This window comes from Lissotriton helveticus, chromosome 7 (assembly GCF_964261635.1).
Source record: "Lissotriton helveticus chromosome 7, aLisHel1.1, whole genome shotgun sequence".
Taxonomy (NCBI): domain Eukaryota; kingdom Metazoa; phylum Chordata; class Amphibia; order Caudata; family Salamandridae; genus Lissotriton; species Lissotriton helveticus.
In genome coordinates, this window is record NC_136068.1 from 1,355,431,089 (window position 1) to 1,355,447,619 (window position 16,531).

Consider the following 16,531-nt stretch of genomic DNA (forward strand, 5'->3'; position numbering starts at 1 on the left):
GCTGGAATTCCTTACATCGTTACGGTCTCCCAACGCGTAGTTTGTTGTAAAAAAGTGATGTTTCCTCCTCCACATGGGAAGCTGGATGTTTCCATCTGGCTGTCGATTCCGAACTTGTAAGCGGGGTTCAACAAGATGAGTCGAATAAGAGCTCTTTTGTCCCAGAAAGAAGTCGCCCTTACATCTGCCCGTGAAACATTTGTCCTTCACGTGGCAAACACCCGCACAGAAGAGCATGCATTTCGGGGAGTTAATTCACACAATATTTAATGCCTCCTCGACCACAGGGCTGGCTCACTTTTTTTTGTTAGTAGTGGCCTTGTGACTTCCTCTCAAATTATATTCGGTGTGTTCCCGGCATTCTTTCATTAGATTTTTTCCAGACTCTTTGGTGGATTTCCCTTGATGCTCGCTCTGGTTGCCGGTGTGCTTCTACTAATTTGTTTATTTAAGAATGGATGCACATCCTGTGCCACGAGATAAATCGTCCCGGCTGTTGCTGCTCCGCAACCGAATGCTTGATTACTATGGAGCGCTGCCTCTGGCTACATTGAGTGCAGCTTATGGGTTATTGTTTCGATTTTCCTTTTTCACATGCGTCCAGCCATTCTTTCATTGCCTGAGCTGCGATTTCTAATGGGCTCTGGATTTGTGTCTCTGCAGTACGGTGTCTCCTAACGCAGATTATGATCAACTGATGAGCCCCTTAGTTGCTCATGAATTGCTTTGTTCTGGCGGCGGGATTATGGCCTTTGCAGTGATGCATGGAGTCCGGGGAAGTTGGAATATTTGTGCAGCGGCGCATTAATTCCTGGCACGCAGTTATATTGAAGTAAACCCGAGTTGTTCTCTGATGGTACTAGAGGCTCCGGTTGTTGAGGAACATATATGTTCATTCCCGTTACTAAATTGGAAAGCTGAAATGTTTTCAGATGAGAACAATGACTTCCTGTTGGAGGCTGTTGCAAAGTACTGTGCATATACACTGTTGGAGTAAGGTGCATTTCCTTCTCTCTCTTTTTCACGACCGACGTCATATGCTGGACATCAGATTTTTTTTATTGTTATTTTGCTGGCCTATTGGCTTTACTGTGCCCACAAGTGAATACTAAATTGGAGTATTTTCAAAATTCGATGTTTTTTCTAGTTTTTCCATTAAGGAAAATTTCAACTTGATTCTATCTCTCAAACTTGAACTCTGCGTTCCTGCTTTGCCCCCATTACTTGTTCATGCTCCGAACAAGGGGTGAATGTATGACATTGTTCTGCATGCTGTCCATCACCTGTTGTTTTTTGCATTTGTCACTCCGAGTGAGACGGGTATGCTCAGACGTGAGTCCCGTGCTCTCCATGCCACTGGAATCAAGCTATCCAGGCTGATGAGGGCTGAAAGCTCGAAACCGGTCCTTGGATGCTTGTTTCCAGTCCAGGGAGGACCTGGCTTGGCAGTTCGGGCTGGACTGTTCCCATGGGGCACAGGGTCAAGACTGATTTACATATGTCTGCGTTCAAACTGGAATGGCATGGTGAGCAAAAAAACAATGGATTTAGGCCAAGATCTCTTTACTGGGGTGAATGTATGACATTGTTCTGCATTCTGTCCATCACCTGTTGTTTTTTGCGTCAGAGGCATGCGCCTGACATGCGGCTGTACTACCTGTGCGCGCAGGCACAATTTGCGCATTCTTGGTTCTTTACGCAGTGGTTCCAGCCACATACTGCAATTGAGACAGATGCGGTGCTTCCGGTACCACTGGTGGCGGCGGTATTGTCGGGCGGAGGGGGTGGTCCGAGGACAGAAATCAACCCTGTTCAGTGTACCGCGTAGGCATGGAAGACCCTTGCTAAAAAGGCACAGCTGGATTACCTATATGCCCTGGCGTTGCCGTTGGCTGCACACCCGGAAATCTCGGCAACACAAGAGCAGGCCGATTTACGAGCACTAGGGGCCTGCGGGGATAAAAAAACTGGGAGACCTGCACAAGCAAGGTCAGTTCTGCTCGCTGCTGGACTTGCAGGGGTGACGGGTCCATGGTATGATGTTTGGGTTGACATATGTATGGGTACGACAGGCAGTCAGAGCCATTTACCCTTACTTTCCCGTGGAGCCTAGAACACTGTTGGTGCTGCATGTGGTGCTGGCAGGGGAAGAACGTAGGGGTCTGATAACCAAACTTTATAATGGGTCATTGAGAGAAGGGGAATTCATGGAAAATCCTTTGTACAATAAATGGAATGCAGCACTGGGGTCTGCACTGTTGTTGGAGCAATGGAAGTTCTGCTGCGTTGCTTGACTGCAAACTGCAAGCTCCGCATTATACATTTCAAATATCTGCACCAGTTATATTATACACCAAGGCAACTGCGGAGGTTCGGTTTGAGGGAGAATGCTTGGCGTGTGAGGTGCGGGCATGATGATGTGGACTTTCTGCATCTTGCATTGCGCGGCGCTGGAATATTTGAATTTTGGACTCGGGTTTGCCTACTGGGTTGAGAAAGAATCTTAAGCCATGCTATCTGCTCATTGTGGCAGTATCTACCCTGCTGGCTAAGCAGGCTGTGGCGCAGTGCTGGGGAGCCAAAACCACCCCTACTGTAAAGAAAAGTGGGTCCGGGATTTGACATACTGTAGAGAACAGCTGGGGAATTATACAGAGGAATTACCCGAAGCCTCGCGACCAAGGGATTTTTGGTCTCCACTCACTATGCACCTACTTTGTCATCCTAAGCTACAGTAGATCTGTTGAAGACTTGTGTGGGCTGACGAAGTTCGGGAGAATTGCGTCTGTTAATATTGCTGCCATATATATGATGTTTAATATGCTATGGCTTCAAGAATACCAACTAAAGTGCCGGGATGGGTGGGTGAGGGCTGTGGGTCTGTTCTTTGTTGATGGGTCTTGTACGATGTAAATTGCTTGTACTAATATACAACTACATTGTTCTTGGTGGTCCCTTCTTCGGGGCTATGTATGCTTTTGTTACAAACTGTTTAATAAAAATAAATAAAATAAAAAAAAGACTATGGATACTTTAGTTGCAACAACAAAACTTTTGGTTCACAAACTCTTAAAATATATATGGAGTTGTATGTCAAAATAGTGCAAGCATCCTCCTTTCTGGCAGACTCCTACACTGCCCCTCTTAGTCCCCCCTTGGGACTGCTGGTCGTATTTTGTAATGTGTGATCTCTAGACCTTGGACATAATGAGGGTGTAGGGTGTGAAAAGGAGGTTGCAAGTCCTCATATACGAGTTTAACTATCAATACTATTGTAATTTTGTAGAAATGCAGCTCCTCATGAAAGCAACCTTACAAGCTGGTGGTTGTACACAAGTCTCTCATAGGAATCACAGTAGATTTTAACAGTATTAACAGATGAATCATGTTTGGTGCAAGAGTCACAATTTCTGAAGCTCACCTTAATCAAAAAGGCATAAACGGTTCTCACTCTTAGCCATGCTCCTTTCATGCACAGGCCTGCTGCACAACCCAACCAACGAACTGCTCTCACTTTCGCTGAAAGAACTTAACTTACTCTGGTTTGAGCATGTTTCTTCTTTGTCCTTGCTCTCTCAAAACCTGAATTGCTGTTAAAACAGCCAAGAGCACAGGCTTCTGCCAAATTAAGTATTACGAGAGAAGAGTTCTAGGGGGGCCAAGGGCAAAAGATTTCAAACCAGTGTGACCAGGATGTAGATGGCTTTAGTGTTTTTAGGCCATGGTCACAACTCACACAGAAATGGGGATTGGGAGTGGGACACGCTCCATGACTGAAATGTGGACTGAAGCATGGTTTCTGGAGAATGGTTTCCCAAAATCTGCATTTTACTGTAGATAAAATAGGTTTTGATTTTGTTGCTTGACAAGCTTAAATGTCTGGGCAGAAGGAAAGATATGACAGGAGCACATCTGAGGCTTTAATTAATTCCTGATTTTCCACTGTTAGGCATCTTATCTTTAAAGAAGGAAAGCACTGACTTGCAATAAAAGGGCAAACCAATGACCCTCGATGGACAGACTGATACAAGTATCTTCTGTAAATTCATAAAACCATATTCCTGCCTATGTTGAGAATTTCGGAATACTTTTCAACTGAGAGGAAAACTAGCTAAGGGAATAGATTTTTCTCTCGTAAAAAATACACTTACACAGATAGTCAAGGTTGATCTTTCCTTCTAGGTGTGCTCTTTGTTTTGGTAAAACAGCCTTTTACCCTTAAGGGTGCAGGATGATAACGTTTAGTAAAATAAATAACATTTCTTATTGTTTTAGCTTTTGATAAAACATACAAGCGCATATACGTAACATAAGAGGTAACTCTAATATATGGTCCTATATTGCCTTCAAGAGTTTAAGAGGTTTCTGGTAACGTTATGAACCACAAAGCTGAAGGGTAAAGGGGTTTGTAGTCAAGTCAAGTCAAGTTTAAATTTGTATAGCGCACTACTCACCCAGAGGGTCTCAAGGCGCTTGAGGGAGGGGGGAGCTTTACTTATCAAATATCCAAGTTTTTAGTTGTTTTCTGAAGGAGAGGTGGTTCTGTGTGAGGCGGAGGTGCGACGGGAGGGAATTCCAGGTCTTGGCCGCTAAGTAGGAGAAGTATCTTCCTCCCATGGTGGATCTTTGGATGCGTGGAATTGCGGCGAGGGCTTGATTGGATGATCGAAGTTGGCGGGTGGGGGTGTAGAAGGATAGGCGCGTGTTGAGGTATTCGGGTCCTAGGTCGTAGAGGGCTTTGTGTGCGTGGGTGAGGAGGCGGAACGTTATTCTCTTGTTGATGGGAAGCCAGTGGAGGTCTTTCAGGTGACCGGAAATGTGAGCTTGGCGGGGGATGTCTAGGATGAGTCTGGCTGAGGCGTTTTGGATGCGTTGGAGTTTTTTCTGTAGTTTGGCTGTGGTTCCGGCGTAAAGGGTGTTTCCGTAGTCTAGTCGGCTTGTGACCAGTGCATGGGTTACCGTCTTTCTTGTTTCGGTGGGGATCCAACGGAAGATTTTCTTGAGCATACGTAGGATGTTGAAGCATGAGGATGAGACGGCGTTGACTTGTCTGGTCATCGAGAGGGAGGAGTCCAAGATGAAGCCCAGGTTACGTGCGTGGTCCGTTGGTATGGGTGCGGTTCCCAGGGCCGGTGGCCACCATGAGTCGTCCCAGGCGGAGGGGGAAGATCCTAAGATGAGGACTTCCGTTTTGTCAGAGTTTAGTTTTAGACGGCTGTTCTTCATCCACTCGGCTACTTCTTTCATCCCTTCGTGTAAGTTGGTTTTGGCGGTGTTTGGGTCATTGGTGAGGGATAGGATCAGCTGAGTGTCGTCTGCGTAGGAGATGATGTTGAGGTTGTGTTGGCGCGCAATGGATGCGAGAGGACTCATGTAAACATTGAAGAGGGTGGGACTGAGTGAAGACCCTTGGGGTACGCCGCAGATGACTTCGGTGGTCTCTGATCTAAAAGGGGGAGGCGGACTCTCTGGGTTCTTCCGGCGAGGAACAAAATTATCCAGTCCAATGCCTTTCCTTGTATTCCGACGTTGCTGAGGCGTTGTATAAGGGTGTTATGGCAGACTGTGTCGAAGGCTGCGGAGAGGTCGAGTAGGATGAGGGCAGCAGTTTCTCCGTTGTCCAGTAGAGTTCGAATGTCGTCTGTTGCTGCGATGAGGGCAGTTTCGGTGCTGAGTTTGGCTCGGAAGCCGGATTGTGAAGGGTCGAGGGATTTGTTGGATTCGAGGAAGGCGGCGAGTTGACTGTTGACGGCTTTCTTGATGACTTTGGCTGGGAATGGGAGGAGCGAACTGGGGCGGTAGTTCTTAAGTTCAGTGGGGTCTGCTGTAGGTTTCTTCAGGAGGGCGCTGAGTTCGGCGTGTTTCCAGCTTTCCGGGAAGGTGGCAGAGTTGAGGGAGCAGTTGATGACGTCTTGGAGATGGGGTGCGATAATGGAGTCTGCTTTGTTGAAAATGTGGTGGGGACATGGGTCGGTTGGCGATCCTGAGTGGATGGAGTTCATCAGGCGGATGGTGTCTTCAGTGGTGATTGGGTTCCAGGCGTTAAGGTTGTTAGAGGGGGGGTTTTAGTTCGGAGGTAGGTGGGGTGGGCTGGTCTTCAAAGCTGTTATGTATGTCAGCGAATTTGTTGTGGAAGAACGAGGCTAGAGAGTCGCAGAGGTGTTGGGATGGAATGATGTCATTAGTGCCGGCGGTGGGGTTGGTAAATTCTTTGACGATGTTGAATAGTTCTTTGCTGTTGTGGGCGTTGTTGTCGAGTCGATCCTTGAATGCTGATTTCTTGGTGGATCGGATCAGTTGGTGGTGTTTGCGGGTGGCGTTCTTGAAGGTGGTCATGTTGTCAGTGGTTGGGTTTTTTCGCCAGGCTTTCTCGAGGGTGCGACAGATCTTCTTGGATTTCTTAAGGTCATCATTAAACCAGGGGGCTTTTTTGCTGCCTTGTTTGATTTGATGGTTTTTCAAGGGTGCTAATTCGTCTGCGCTGTGGGTGATCCATTGTGTGAGGTTGTGGCTGCTTGGTTTGGGTCCGATGATTTTGCAGGAGGGTTTTGGTGGAGCGATGTGAAGAGCTGGTCGGTGGTAATTTTATTCCAGTTTCTCCGGGGAATTGGTTGTGGGTGGTTGTGGGTCGTAGTCTTTTTGTAGTTGAAGTGAACGCAGCTGTGGTCTGTCCAGCGGAGAGCTGTGGTGTGATTAAAGGAGATGTGCTTGCTGGAGGTGAAGATTGGGTCAAGCGTGTGCCCGGCATAGTGGGTGGGGGTGTCAACAAGTTGTTTGAGTCCGAGGTTGGCGAGGTTGTCCAAAAGGCTGGTGGTGTTGCTGTCGTTGTTCTTTTCCAGGTGGAAGTTGAGGTCTCCTAGTAGGATGTAGTCCTCGGAGGGGAGGGCGTGGGGGCTGATGAAGTCAGTGATGTCTTCGCAGAATAGTGAGCGAGGTCCGGGAGTTCTGTAGATGAGGGTGCCCCTGAGTGTGGTCTTAGGGTCGGTGTGGATCTGGAAGTGAAGGTGTTCGGCGGTTGTGAGGTTGTCATCAGAACTGGTCGTGATGCAGATGGTGTTCTTATGGACGATGGCGATTCCTCCTCCTATTTGGTTGATGCGGTCCTTTCGGATGATCTTGTAGTCGTTCGGGATGGCAATTGCGATGTCGGGCGCTGATGAGGCGTTCTTCCAGGTTTCGGTAAGGAAGGCGACGTCCGGTGAAGTGGTGTCGAGTAGGTTCCAAAGTTCAATGGTGTGTCTGTGGACCGAGCGGGTGTTGAGTAGGATGCACTTCAGGTGGTTAGTGTTGATGCTCTGATTGGAAATTGTGGATTTGGTGTGGGACTTGATGCAGTCGAACTTGCAGGAGTGGCAGGTGAAGGGGCCATGGGTGTGTCCTGGGGCGGCTTGGTAGCAGTCTGGGAGACGGCCGGAGTTGAGTGCTGAGAGGGTGGCGGAGTCGTACGTTATGCGGGTGGGGAGGAGTGTGCGGGGACCAGGGGGTCTGGCGCTGGGCGCGGACGGGCGTAGACAGGCTTACCTTTGGCGCGCCTTCGGCGCGCATAGGGCGCGTCCGCTGCGCGCAAATGCATCTGACATAAGTGGATAGTGGAGGGGGCGGAGCGAGGGAGGAGCAGCTGTGAGGCGGGAGCGGGGTGGAGAGGACGGGCTCCGAGGCACAACAACAAGATGGCAGCAAAATCAAAACCGAAACAGGATGGGGCACAAAGTAGGAATACGCTGTGGGCAGTGGCACCGGCACAATCAGGTACTAACAGTTGTTTTTTAATCAGTGATGTGAGCGCTACTATAACTATTGCACAAACGAGCAATACAAATTATGGTCAAGCTTCACAAGCGAGCAATGCACAGATGAGCAATACAGATTAGGACTTCAAAAATACGAGCAATGTATAAGTGAGGCTAAGCGCTATATAATAAAGCAGGCAGCAGTTTTAAAGGTGCAAAGCAAAGTGAGCGCAGCCCAACGATACCAGTGGAGACCAGGGAGCGTGGGGAGCGACCGCTACTGAGAGCGTCAGGACGGTCACCAGTACCCCTGACATGCAAATGTAAGGCATGTAACTAAAAAAGTGGAATTTTAGAAAGACAGCGTTTGGTTTGTTAAACAAATTCTATCTGTTGAAGGGAGAGACTGTGGAAGAACATCTCTCCAAGGTGCAACTAGCGATTGGCACGGACTACAATTAGAAAGCACAAGTTCTGTTTAACGTTTTTAACAGAATGCGGACTGAACTATGAGTAACTGTAAGGCTGTGCAGAGTGGTTTGATGCTGTCATTTTTATTTAATTCCCTCTATGTGCTAGAGAGAATTATCAAATATGTTTAATGTTTAACTGGCCCATTTGAAATAGGGGATTTTTCTATGCTTGGGCGTAATAAAAGCATCCACACATGTAATGAGTTCAGGAGCTCATTGAGCAGCCTTGGTGATCACACTTATTTTCCGGTTTTAAAAGAGAAGACATTAGAGGAAACTGTTTTCATATGGACACAGCTTAACAGAAGAAAAAACAGCACAGCCTCTTACGGCAGTTACGGACCTTCTAAGTCCCAAAATTATCTCATGGCAGTTTGTCTTTCACTTAATTCTGTAAGTTTAGTGAATGACTTAGGATCTTAAATTAACAGCTCTGCTTCCATTACACTGGCTCTATAAAGGAGAGGGTTTTTTTCCTAATCATTTTCGATCTTTATTTCGATCAATTTTAGATCATAAAAGATATACAAATACATATTCAATTTAAAATACAGATGGTATCGACCCAACAACATTAAGAAACATTTACAGATAGTATTAAAAGCATTTGCTGTATCATCTACACACTTCTTTTATATCAAATCTTGCTCGAGTTTTAAAAAGTGGTTGCGGATGTGCCACATCGCAGTTAAAAATGTTGCTATCCCAAACACAATGAGCGGTGAAAGGTCCGTTTTTAAAATCCTGTAAGCTGGAAGGTATCGAGTGAAGCCCAGTTTTTTAAGAAGGGGGACAAGCCAGTATTTCCTGGGTCTTCGATACGCCTTGCAGAAAAAAGTAATATGCAAATCATCTTCCAAATGGTGTGAGCATGAAGGGCAATGCTCTCTTGATGAAGACTGGGCCCAATGTTTGGTAAAAGCCCTAGTAGGAAGTGTGCCATATCGCCATTGCAAGAAAATTTTTCTAGTAAGGACGGGAGAAATGCCATCTAACACACGTTCAAGTATATACGAATCTTTAAACTTGATAAACAATTCTGTCAGGGACCCCTCCCGTATGTCCCCCCTTGTGACTGTAAGCTTCATCTCATGGAAGTCTCTCACTAGGAGTTTGCGTGGGATCCTGGTACATGTATTAGCTGGATCTAACCATAATTCTGGCCTACCCAATTTCTCACATGTATGTTTGATGTAACTTAACCATGGGATTTGTCTTGACTTGGGTAGTTTAAGAATCTCTTCTAGCTCACTCCTGTAACTCATAAGTTCGGGCGTGCTCCAGATGCGGCGCCAGAAGGTAATTGGTCTTGATCCCAATTCCTCCGCAATCGATCTCAGACCTAAGTCGAGTCTCAACGGGAGAAGCGGGGTGCTTGCAGGTAGTGCCGCCAACTGCCTGATAAAGTGATTTTCAATAATCTGGAGTTTTTGAGCACGACAGTGACCCCACAATTCCCCTCCGTGTAAAACTGCCCCTCTTGCCTGCATTTTGTAAATTTCAAGGGCGGCACTACAAGGTTTGTAAGTCGACCTGCTTGTCATCCTGGAAATACCACCCGTTAATTGGACCAATTTCATATGGGCCTTAGCCTGGTGCGTGTCCCACGTCATATCCTGGTTAATGGTTACGCCCAGGTATTCAAAGGCAAAAACCTTCTCCAATGTTGATGAACCTATGGTAGGGTTGGGGCGTGTTGTGGAGGGGGGGTTGAGAATCATAAATTTGGTTTTAGATGCTTTGATCTCAAGCCCCCGCTCCACACAGAACGCTGAAAACCCGTCCAGGACTCTTTGTATTCCCATTGGAGATTTCGACAGCAGCAGGGTGTCGTCCGCAAACATGATAGCGGGCACCCTGCTGCCGTTCAACTTGGGCGCATCGATATCATTAATCCTGGTCAGGTGGGCGATTACCCCATTGACAAAGAGGCAGAACAGGGTCGGTGCAAGCACACAACCCTGTCTCACCCCCCTGTCAACGGAGAACCTGTCGGAGAGCGCCCCATTTCTACCGCACCTGACACGTGCGAAATTTCCCTGGTGCACCCTAATCAGGATAGTGAGGATATCAACCGGGATGCCCAGCTTCGACAGTACAGTCCAGAGTCTCTCTCTGGGTACTAAATCGAAGGCGGCCCGCAAGTCCACGAATACAGTGTACAAGCTGCCGCCCTCGACTACCGCAGTCTTCCAATACAGGAGGTTCAGGCGGAATATCTGGTCCGTAGTGGAAACTCCCCTTCTAAATCCCGCCTGATAGGGACTAAGAGTAGAGAATTCCTCTATCCAATTTTGGAGGCGATCTAATAACAGCCTACCAAATAGCTTCTGGGATACATCTACGAGGCTAATAGGCCTGTAGTTGGCTGGGAGCAGAGGTGATCCCTTCTTAAATATGGAAACAATCTCTGCGCCCAGCCAAGTACAGGGAACCTCCATACCCCTGAGAATGGCATTAAATATCAAGACCAAATAGGGAGCCCATACGTCAGGCTCTTGCTTGAATAGGTCGCCCGGCAGGCCGTCAAGTCCGGGGGCTTTGCCTGATGTCAGCCCTGCGATGGCTGCACGGACTTCCGTCTCTGTAAAGGGGTCCCCCTCCACTATTGCACCTATGTTCAAAGGAGTATCATTAATAGCATCGTCGGGGACCTTGTAAAGAGAGTGGAAATGGTCCCGCCAGGACTTGGCTGAAATGTTGGGTTCAATTGCCGAAGCCAACTCCTCGGACCCCGTATTGACGATACGCCAACATTTACGGGAGTCCCTGATGGCTAGTGTTGTAGCAAGATTTTCCCATTTTTCATGCTCCCATTCACTTTTGGCATTGGTAATCAGGCGCTTGTAATCCCTTCTTCTTGCCTGGATGACAGGCCTGTCTGCACCGTCCTTGATGGATGTCAGAAGATCCAATTTGGCCTTCCGGCAAGCCTGGTTATACCAATTGGGGAGGTCGTAATGCCGCCTCTTTGCTGTGGTGAAAAGGACCTCAGCCACGGACTCAATGAGATTTTCGTGTGCCATCCCTAGCTCCTTGTATATGTCCTGAGGCATAGGAAGCTCCATTATCGTGCACACCTTTTCAAGGGTCGGAATGAGCCGGGAGTAAAGTTCGCAAACTTTCTCCGGGTTGGAGGCTAACTTCTCCTACCTCACTCGCCGTCTATTATTTGTCAATGCCAGCCCTGGGGCAGCGTCAACTAATTTAACCCCTCTGTCCTCTAAGTCGGAAATCGCATATACTAGTTCTAAGGCTTTGTGGTCGCTGTCTTCCCTAGATATTACCTGGAAGTCGATAATATGCGGCCACATGGAGAGTTGCACCAAGATGTAGTCCAATCTAGACTCCCTGCCCTCCCTATGGTAGGTACATTTTGGTGGAATATCAGAGCCTATTCGTCCGTTGCAAGCCCGCATGCCCCACTTCAAAGTTAGGGCCATGATTTGAAGGGCTAGAGGTGCCAGGCTCTGGGTGGGGGGCTACCGATGGAGGTACCAGCCAGACCGCATCCTCCTCCTGTGATAGTCCATCCAATAAACCTGGGAGGGGCTCAAAGTGGCAGTTGAAGTCGCCACCCACCAAGAATGGTGTGTTCTGGGGGATGTCACTGAGGAAAGCCGAGAGTTGGTCAATAGTGTCTGACTCTTTTGCGATATTAACTGGTCTGGAGTAGACATTTACCACAATCAGCCTACTCAGGTTTGGCCACTCCAACAAGACCCCAAGGATGTCATTGGAAGCTGAGGGGATGGGTGAGGCCTTACATCCCAGGTCGGCGGCCACCCAGGTTGCAAGTCCTCCCGAGGGACGCCCCTTCCCTCCCCACTTCGCCGGAGTCGAAAAAGCCGCGAAGCCTGTTCGAAAAACAACTTCTCTGGCCCAGGTTTCTGAAATAGGCAAATGTCCTTGCCCTCAATAAATTAACTCCAGTCAGGACAGTTCAATTTATTCCCCAGACCTGCCACGTTCCAAGAAAGTATACTGAGTGAGGATGTTTGGAATGTAAAGCAGGACTCGTATCTGTCGCTGTGTCCCTTCTGCTGGCCTGTGGTAAAACACTAGGGGATTGTCCCCGTACCTCTATCCTAGGATCCTCGAGGTTGGGTGGGGGGCCCATATTGTTTGAAAGATTTCCTATAGTGTTATTATGAGCCTCACCACAGTAGTTGTTCTTCGAGGGGCTAACAGAGCTTATAATGAGGGGGCTAGTGTTTACTTCATTGTGTGCTCCCTGGAAATCACCCATGTCCCACCTCCAACCCCAATTAAGTCAGTCCACCATGTCAAGACAACTGTATCTGTTGAATGTCGGAAAGAAGTCTGGCTGGTGTGGCTGATGTGTTCTGGGATAGTGATGTTCGCCCCTAACTCTATCGACCCAACCTCTCCCCCTCCTGGGAATGGTATGCCAGCCCTCTTCCTCGTATGGATTATACACAGGTGGATAGAAAAAGGATAGTGGTAGCGCCTGGATGGATGTCGCCTGCTCAAAGTGTGGCCAACTACAGATATGGGAGACTGTCCTGGGATCTCTAAAATTAATTATAACACAATCTCCTTTGATTGTTTTCTCTGTGTGGCCCAACCATGGGGCTCTCCTAACCATAAGGACCCCACTAGTGATTCCATGTGGTACGGGTCTATTCATAGAAAGCCAATTGGTGACCTTGTTTTTAAGAGTGAATACAGATTCTTTAACGTCAGGCTTCAACTCTGGTACGCCAGCCAGAATAACTGTATAAGGGCTTGCCTCAGGCGGAAGATTCACAGGCCTGTGTTTTTTTGTGGAGGCATATACGTCCTGTTTGGCGGCAACTTCTTTTGTGGGCGGCTAGTTCTTGAATTACCATCAGTCACCTGGGCGGTGACAATAAGTGCTGGCGGAGGTAGTGTTTGGGGAGTAGGGTCGATATCTGTAATAGCACTATGTGCTAAGGGAGTTTGTGCTGGTAATATTTTTGGAGCTAGCCCTACGTCCTTGAGGGGGGGCTTCGGTATGACCTTCTTGGTCCTGTGCTCGATCCCACCTTTCGCTGTCGTGTTATTTAACTTATAATTGTCAGCAAGCTGTACCGTTGTTTGTTCTATAGTCACTAGCCTGGCTTCAATCTTTGCTAGGCGTATAGCTAGGGGACTTAAGAGTGTCTTAAAGAGTGCTTCGATCCTAGGTAGAGTCAGATCATGAACATCTATAGTTATAGGCGAGGGTAGGATTGTCACACTTGGTGTCTGCAGTGGCAGTAAGGCAGAAGTTAAAGGTATGGTTTTATCTGTTGGAGAGGGCCCCTTTTTACTTAATCTTAGTTTACTACCCTCTACTGCTTCATTATGCTTGGGCATTTTCGCTTTGCGCCCTCCATTGTTTTGCACCCCTCTTTTCCTTTTTGGTATAGCACCTTCCCTTTCCCCCTGCGTTAGGCAGTCTATGCTGTCAATGATCACATCAGTGTTAGCCATGGTGTCAATGGGAGAAGAGAGGATCTGTTGTGCTTGAGTGTGAGGTGGGGGTAGGGGTAAGAGGCTAAGCTCCTCCGGAACGCTCATGTCATTATCAATGGAATACAGGGTAGAATTAGTTAAGTTAGATAGAGCTGACATCCCGCCAGTTGCATTTTCCCCGTTCTCTGGGACAATACATCCCAGTCTATTCTCCGGACTCTTTGCATGCGCTATGGGCCCTATAGAAGATCTCCGAACCCATTCTATTTCTTGTGATATGCGCCTTTCTAGAATCGTTATCTCATCGATCAAAAGAGACCCTGCTTTGGCAAAGTAGTTGTCCAATGTACCTTTTGCTGCTCCAGCAGCCAGCGTGCTCTTGCTCCTGGTTTCTCTAGTCGCCATAGATCGTTTTCAAAGCGGGATAGTAAAACTCAGGGTTGGTAACAGGAGCAGGGGGGGTGGCCCGGTCCTTGTCTCGACCGTTCTCGAACGGCCTCAAACGGCCCGCCCTTTGCCCGGGCTTAGCCCCGAGCTCAGTCCCGCGCGCGTCCCGTGTGCGCGTTGGGGTCACTCCCAATAAGGAGGAGATGCAGGAGGGGGCGGGAAGAGGATCAGCTGCGGCCGATCAGCGCCGCTGGGCAGGCTGGTCCTCGCAGTCCCGCCTCTGTCCGTAAATGGGGCAGATGGTTCCTGGCAGGTCCACGGTCGTCGGGGTCCAGGGAGGGTCAGAGCACCAAAGTTCAGTGTGGGGCGCGGGGCACCCTCGGAACGGGGGCCGCGAGGTGTGGCGTAGTGGCCGGTCAAGCCAACCCAACAACAGGGTCCAAAACGGCAAACAGCAAACAGCCCTCCACACGTGGTACAAGAAAGCTCCCACTCGGTGCACTCACTGCAGGCTCTTTTAATGCAGGAGGGGGCGGGAAGAAGAACAGCTGCGGCCGATCAGCGCCGCTGGGCAGGCTGGTCCTCGCAGTCCCGCCTCTGTCCGTAAATGGGGCAGATGGTTCCTGGCAGGTCCACGGTCGTCGGGGTCCAGGGAGGGTCAGAGCACCAAAGTTCAGTGTGGGGCGCGGGGCACCCGCGGAACGGGGGCCGCGAGGTGTGGCGTAGTGGCCGGTCAAGCCAACCCAACAACAGGGTCCAAAACGGCAAACAGCAAACAGCTCTCCACACGTGGTACAAGAAAGCTCCCACTCGGTGTACTCACTGCAGGCTCTTTTAATGCAGGAGGGGGCGGGAAGAGGACCAGCTGCGGCCGATCAGAGCCGCTGGGCAGGCTGGTCCTCGCAGTCCCGCCTCTGTCCGTAAATGGGGCGAATGGTTCCTGGCAGGTCCACGGTAGTCGGGGTCCAGGGAGGGTCAGAGCACCAAAGTTCAGTGTGGGGCGAGCAGCTCCCGCGGAGCGGGGGCCGCGAGGTGTGGCGTAGTGGCCGGTCAAGCCAACCCAACAACAGGGTCCAAAACGGCAAACAGCAAACAGCCCTCCACACGTGGTACAAGAAAGCTCCCACCAGATGCAGATGACTAACTGGTGTTACAGGTCAAAGATTTGAAGGGGATCTTCATTCATATTCATAAACACTGAATAGAATGGCAAGTGTATCCTTTCCAGGGAAGGCAAATTACTGAAGGAATGGAAGCAGAAAATTACACTAAATGTAACGTGACCATATGCTGGTTTGACGCCCTGTGGATTAGAGCTTGAAAAGCTACAGTGTCATCAAGAGGTGATATAGATAGGTAGATATATATGCAGTTGTGTAGGTTTGTATTGTATTGTAGTCCTCCCATGGGTTGTCACCCTCCCTAGTTAGTGCAAGGTCAAAGTATGGATCCTGAGGATCAGAAGGACTACTGTGGTCTTTATCAGTGTGAAAAGACAGTACACACTCAAGAGGCGACAGTGGTAGTCCTGAATGGTGTCTTAGTAAACCTTGTGGGGTAGATAGAGGTTGTGGAACAGGGCTAAAGGCTTGGTATATGCTCTTCTTTGGGATAGAACTCCTGATAAAACCTCCTGTGATTCTGGGCAAATCACTTAATCTCCCCGTGCCTAAAATGAAAGTAACTGGAAAACGTAAAAATGTAAAGTAACTGGAAAAATATGTAAAGCGCTCTGATACCTGATTCGGTTCGGGTCTAGTTCGCGCTATATAAAACTGCAAAAACAAAAAAAACTCTTAACTCCTCTGAGATTTCCTCCTCAGAGGTCAGCCTCCTCTTTTTTCTGGGATGTTGCCTGGACTGCTGCGACTCCTGTTGGAAAGGACATGCTAAAATCTTCCTGCAAAGAGGGATATATAGGTATTCTTTCACTGCCTAACATAGAGTTCTTCTGGGAGCTTGATAGATGGAGTGGGCTCACTTGGTGCCAAAACCAGCATTAGAAGTTTCCTTTGAGTCAACCTCTAAGCTGATTTGGTCCTGAAGGTGGATGGTCTGGCCCTCATGTTCAAGCAGGTGAGAGGTGGAGGGAGGGGTGGTTTGACTATCAGAGCCCTTCCGTCAAGGCATTTTCAAAGCTGAGGCAGGCTCTCTATGCCGATCAGGTTGCATTTAAAGGTAGAACTCGACAGTCAATGCTTCATTCTCAACCTCAACCTCCGGGCTCGAAACAGACTCCCGCTGGAGTTGTTCTCAGCCTCTGGTTGAGACTGTTTTCAAGGTCAAACTCCAGAGGGTGTATACTCAAGTTTTCTGGGAGTGGGCGAGGTTTTTCCTGTAGCTCAAAAGGCTGCTCTTAAATATCACAGCGCACAGAGAAGAGGGTTTTGGGTCTTCACTCTTCCCGACCTGCAGGGATGCCGGGTGTGGCATAAACCTCCTCTGTGTGCTCAGAGCAGATGGCGAACAAAGTATCAGTAGAGACTTGTCACTGCATCA

General features: G+C 48.6%; 1 protein-coding gene across 6 annotated transcripts in view; it reads right to left on the minus strand.

Annotated features, from left to right (window-relative positions):
* MYH10 (myosin heavy chain 10) overlaps nucleotides 1-16,531 on the minus strand; it is a 1,407,286-nt gene that overhangs the window by 963,229 nt on the left and 427,526 nt on the right. The window lies entirely within an intron of this gene.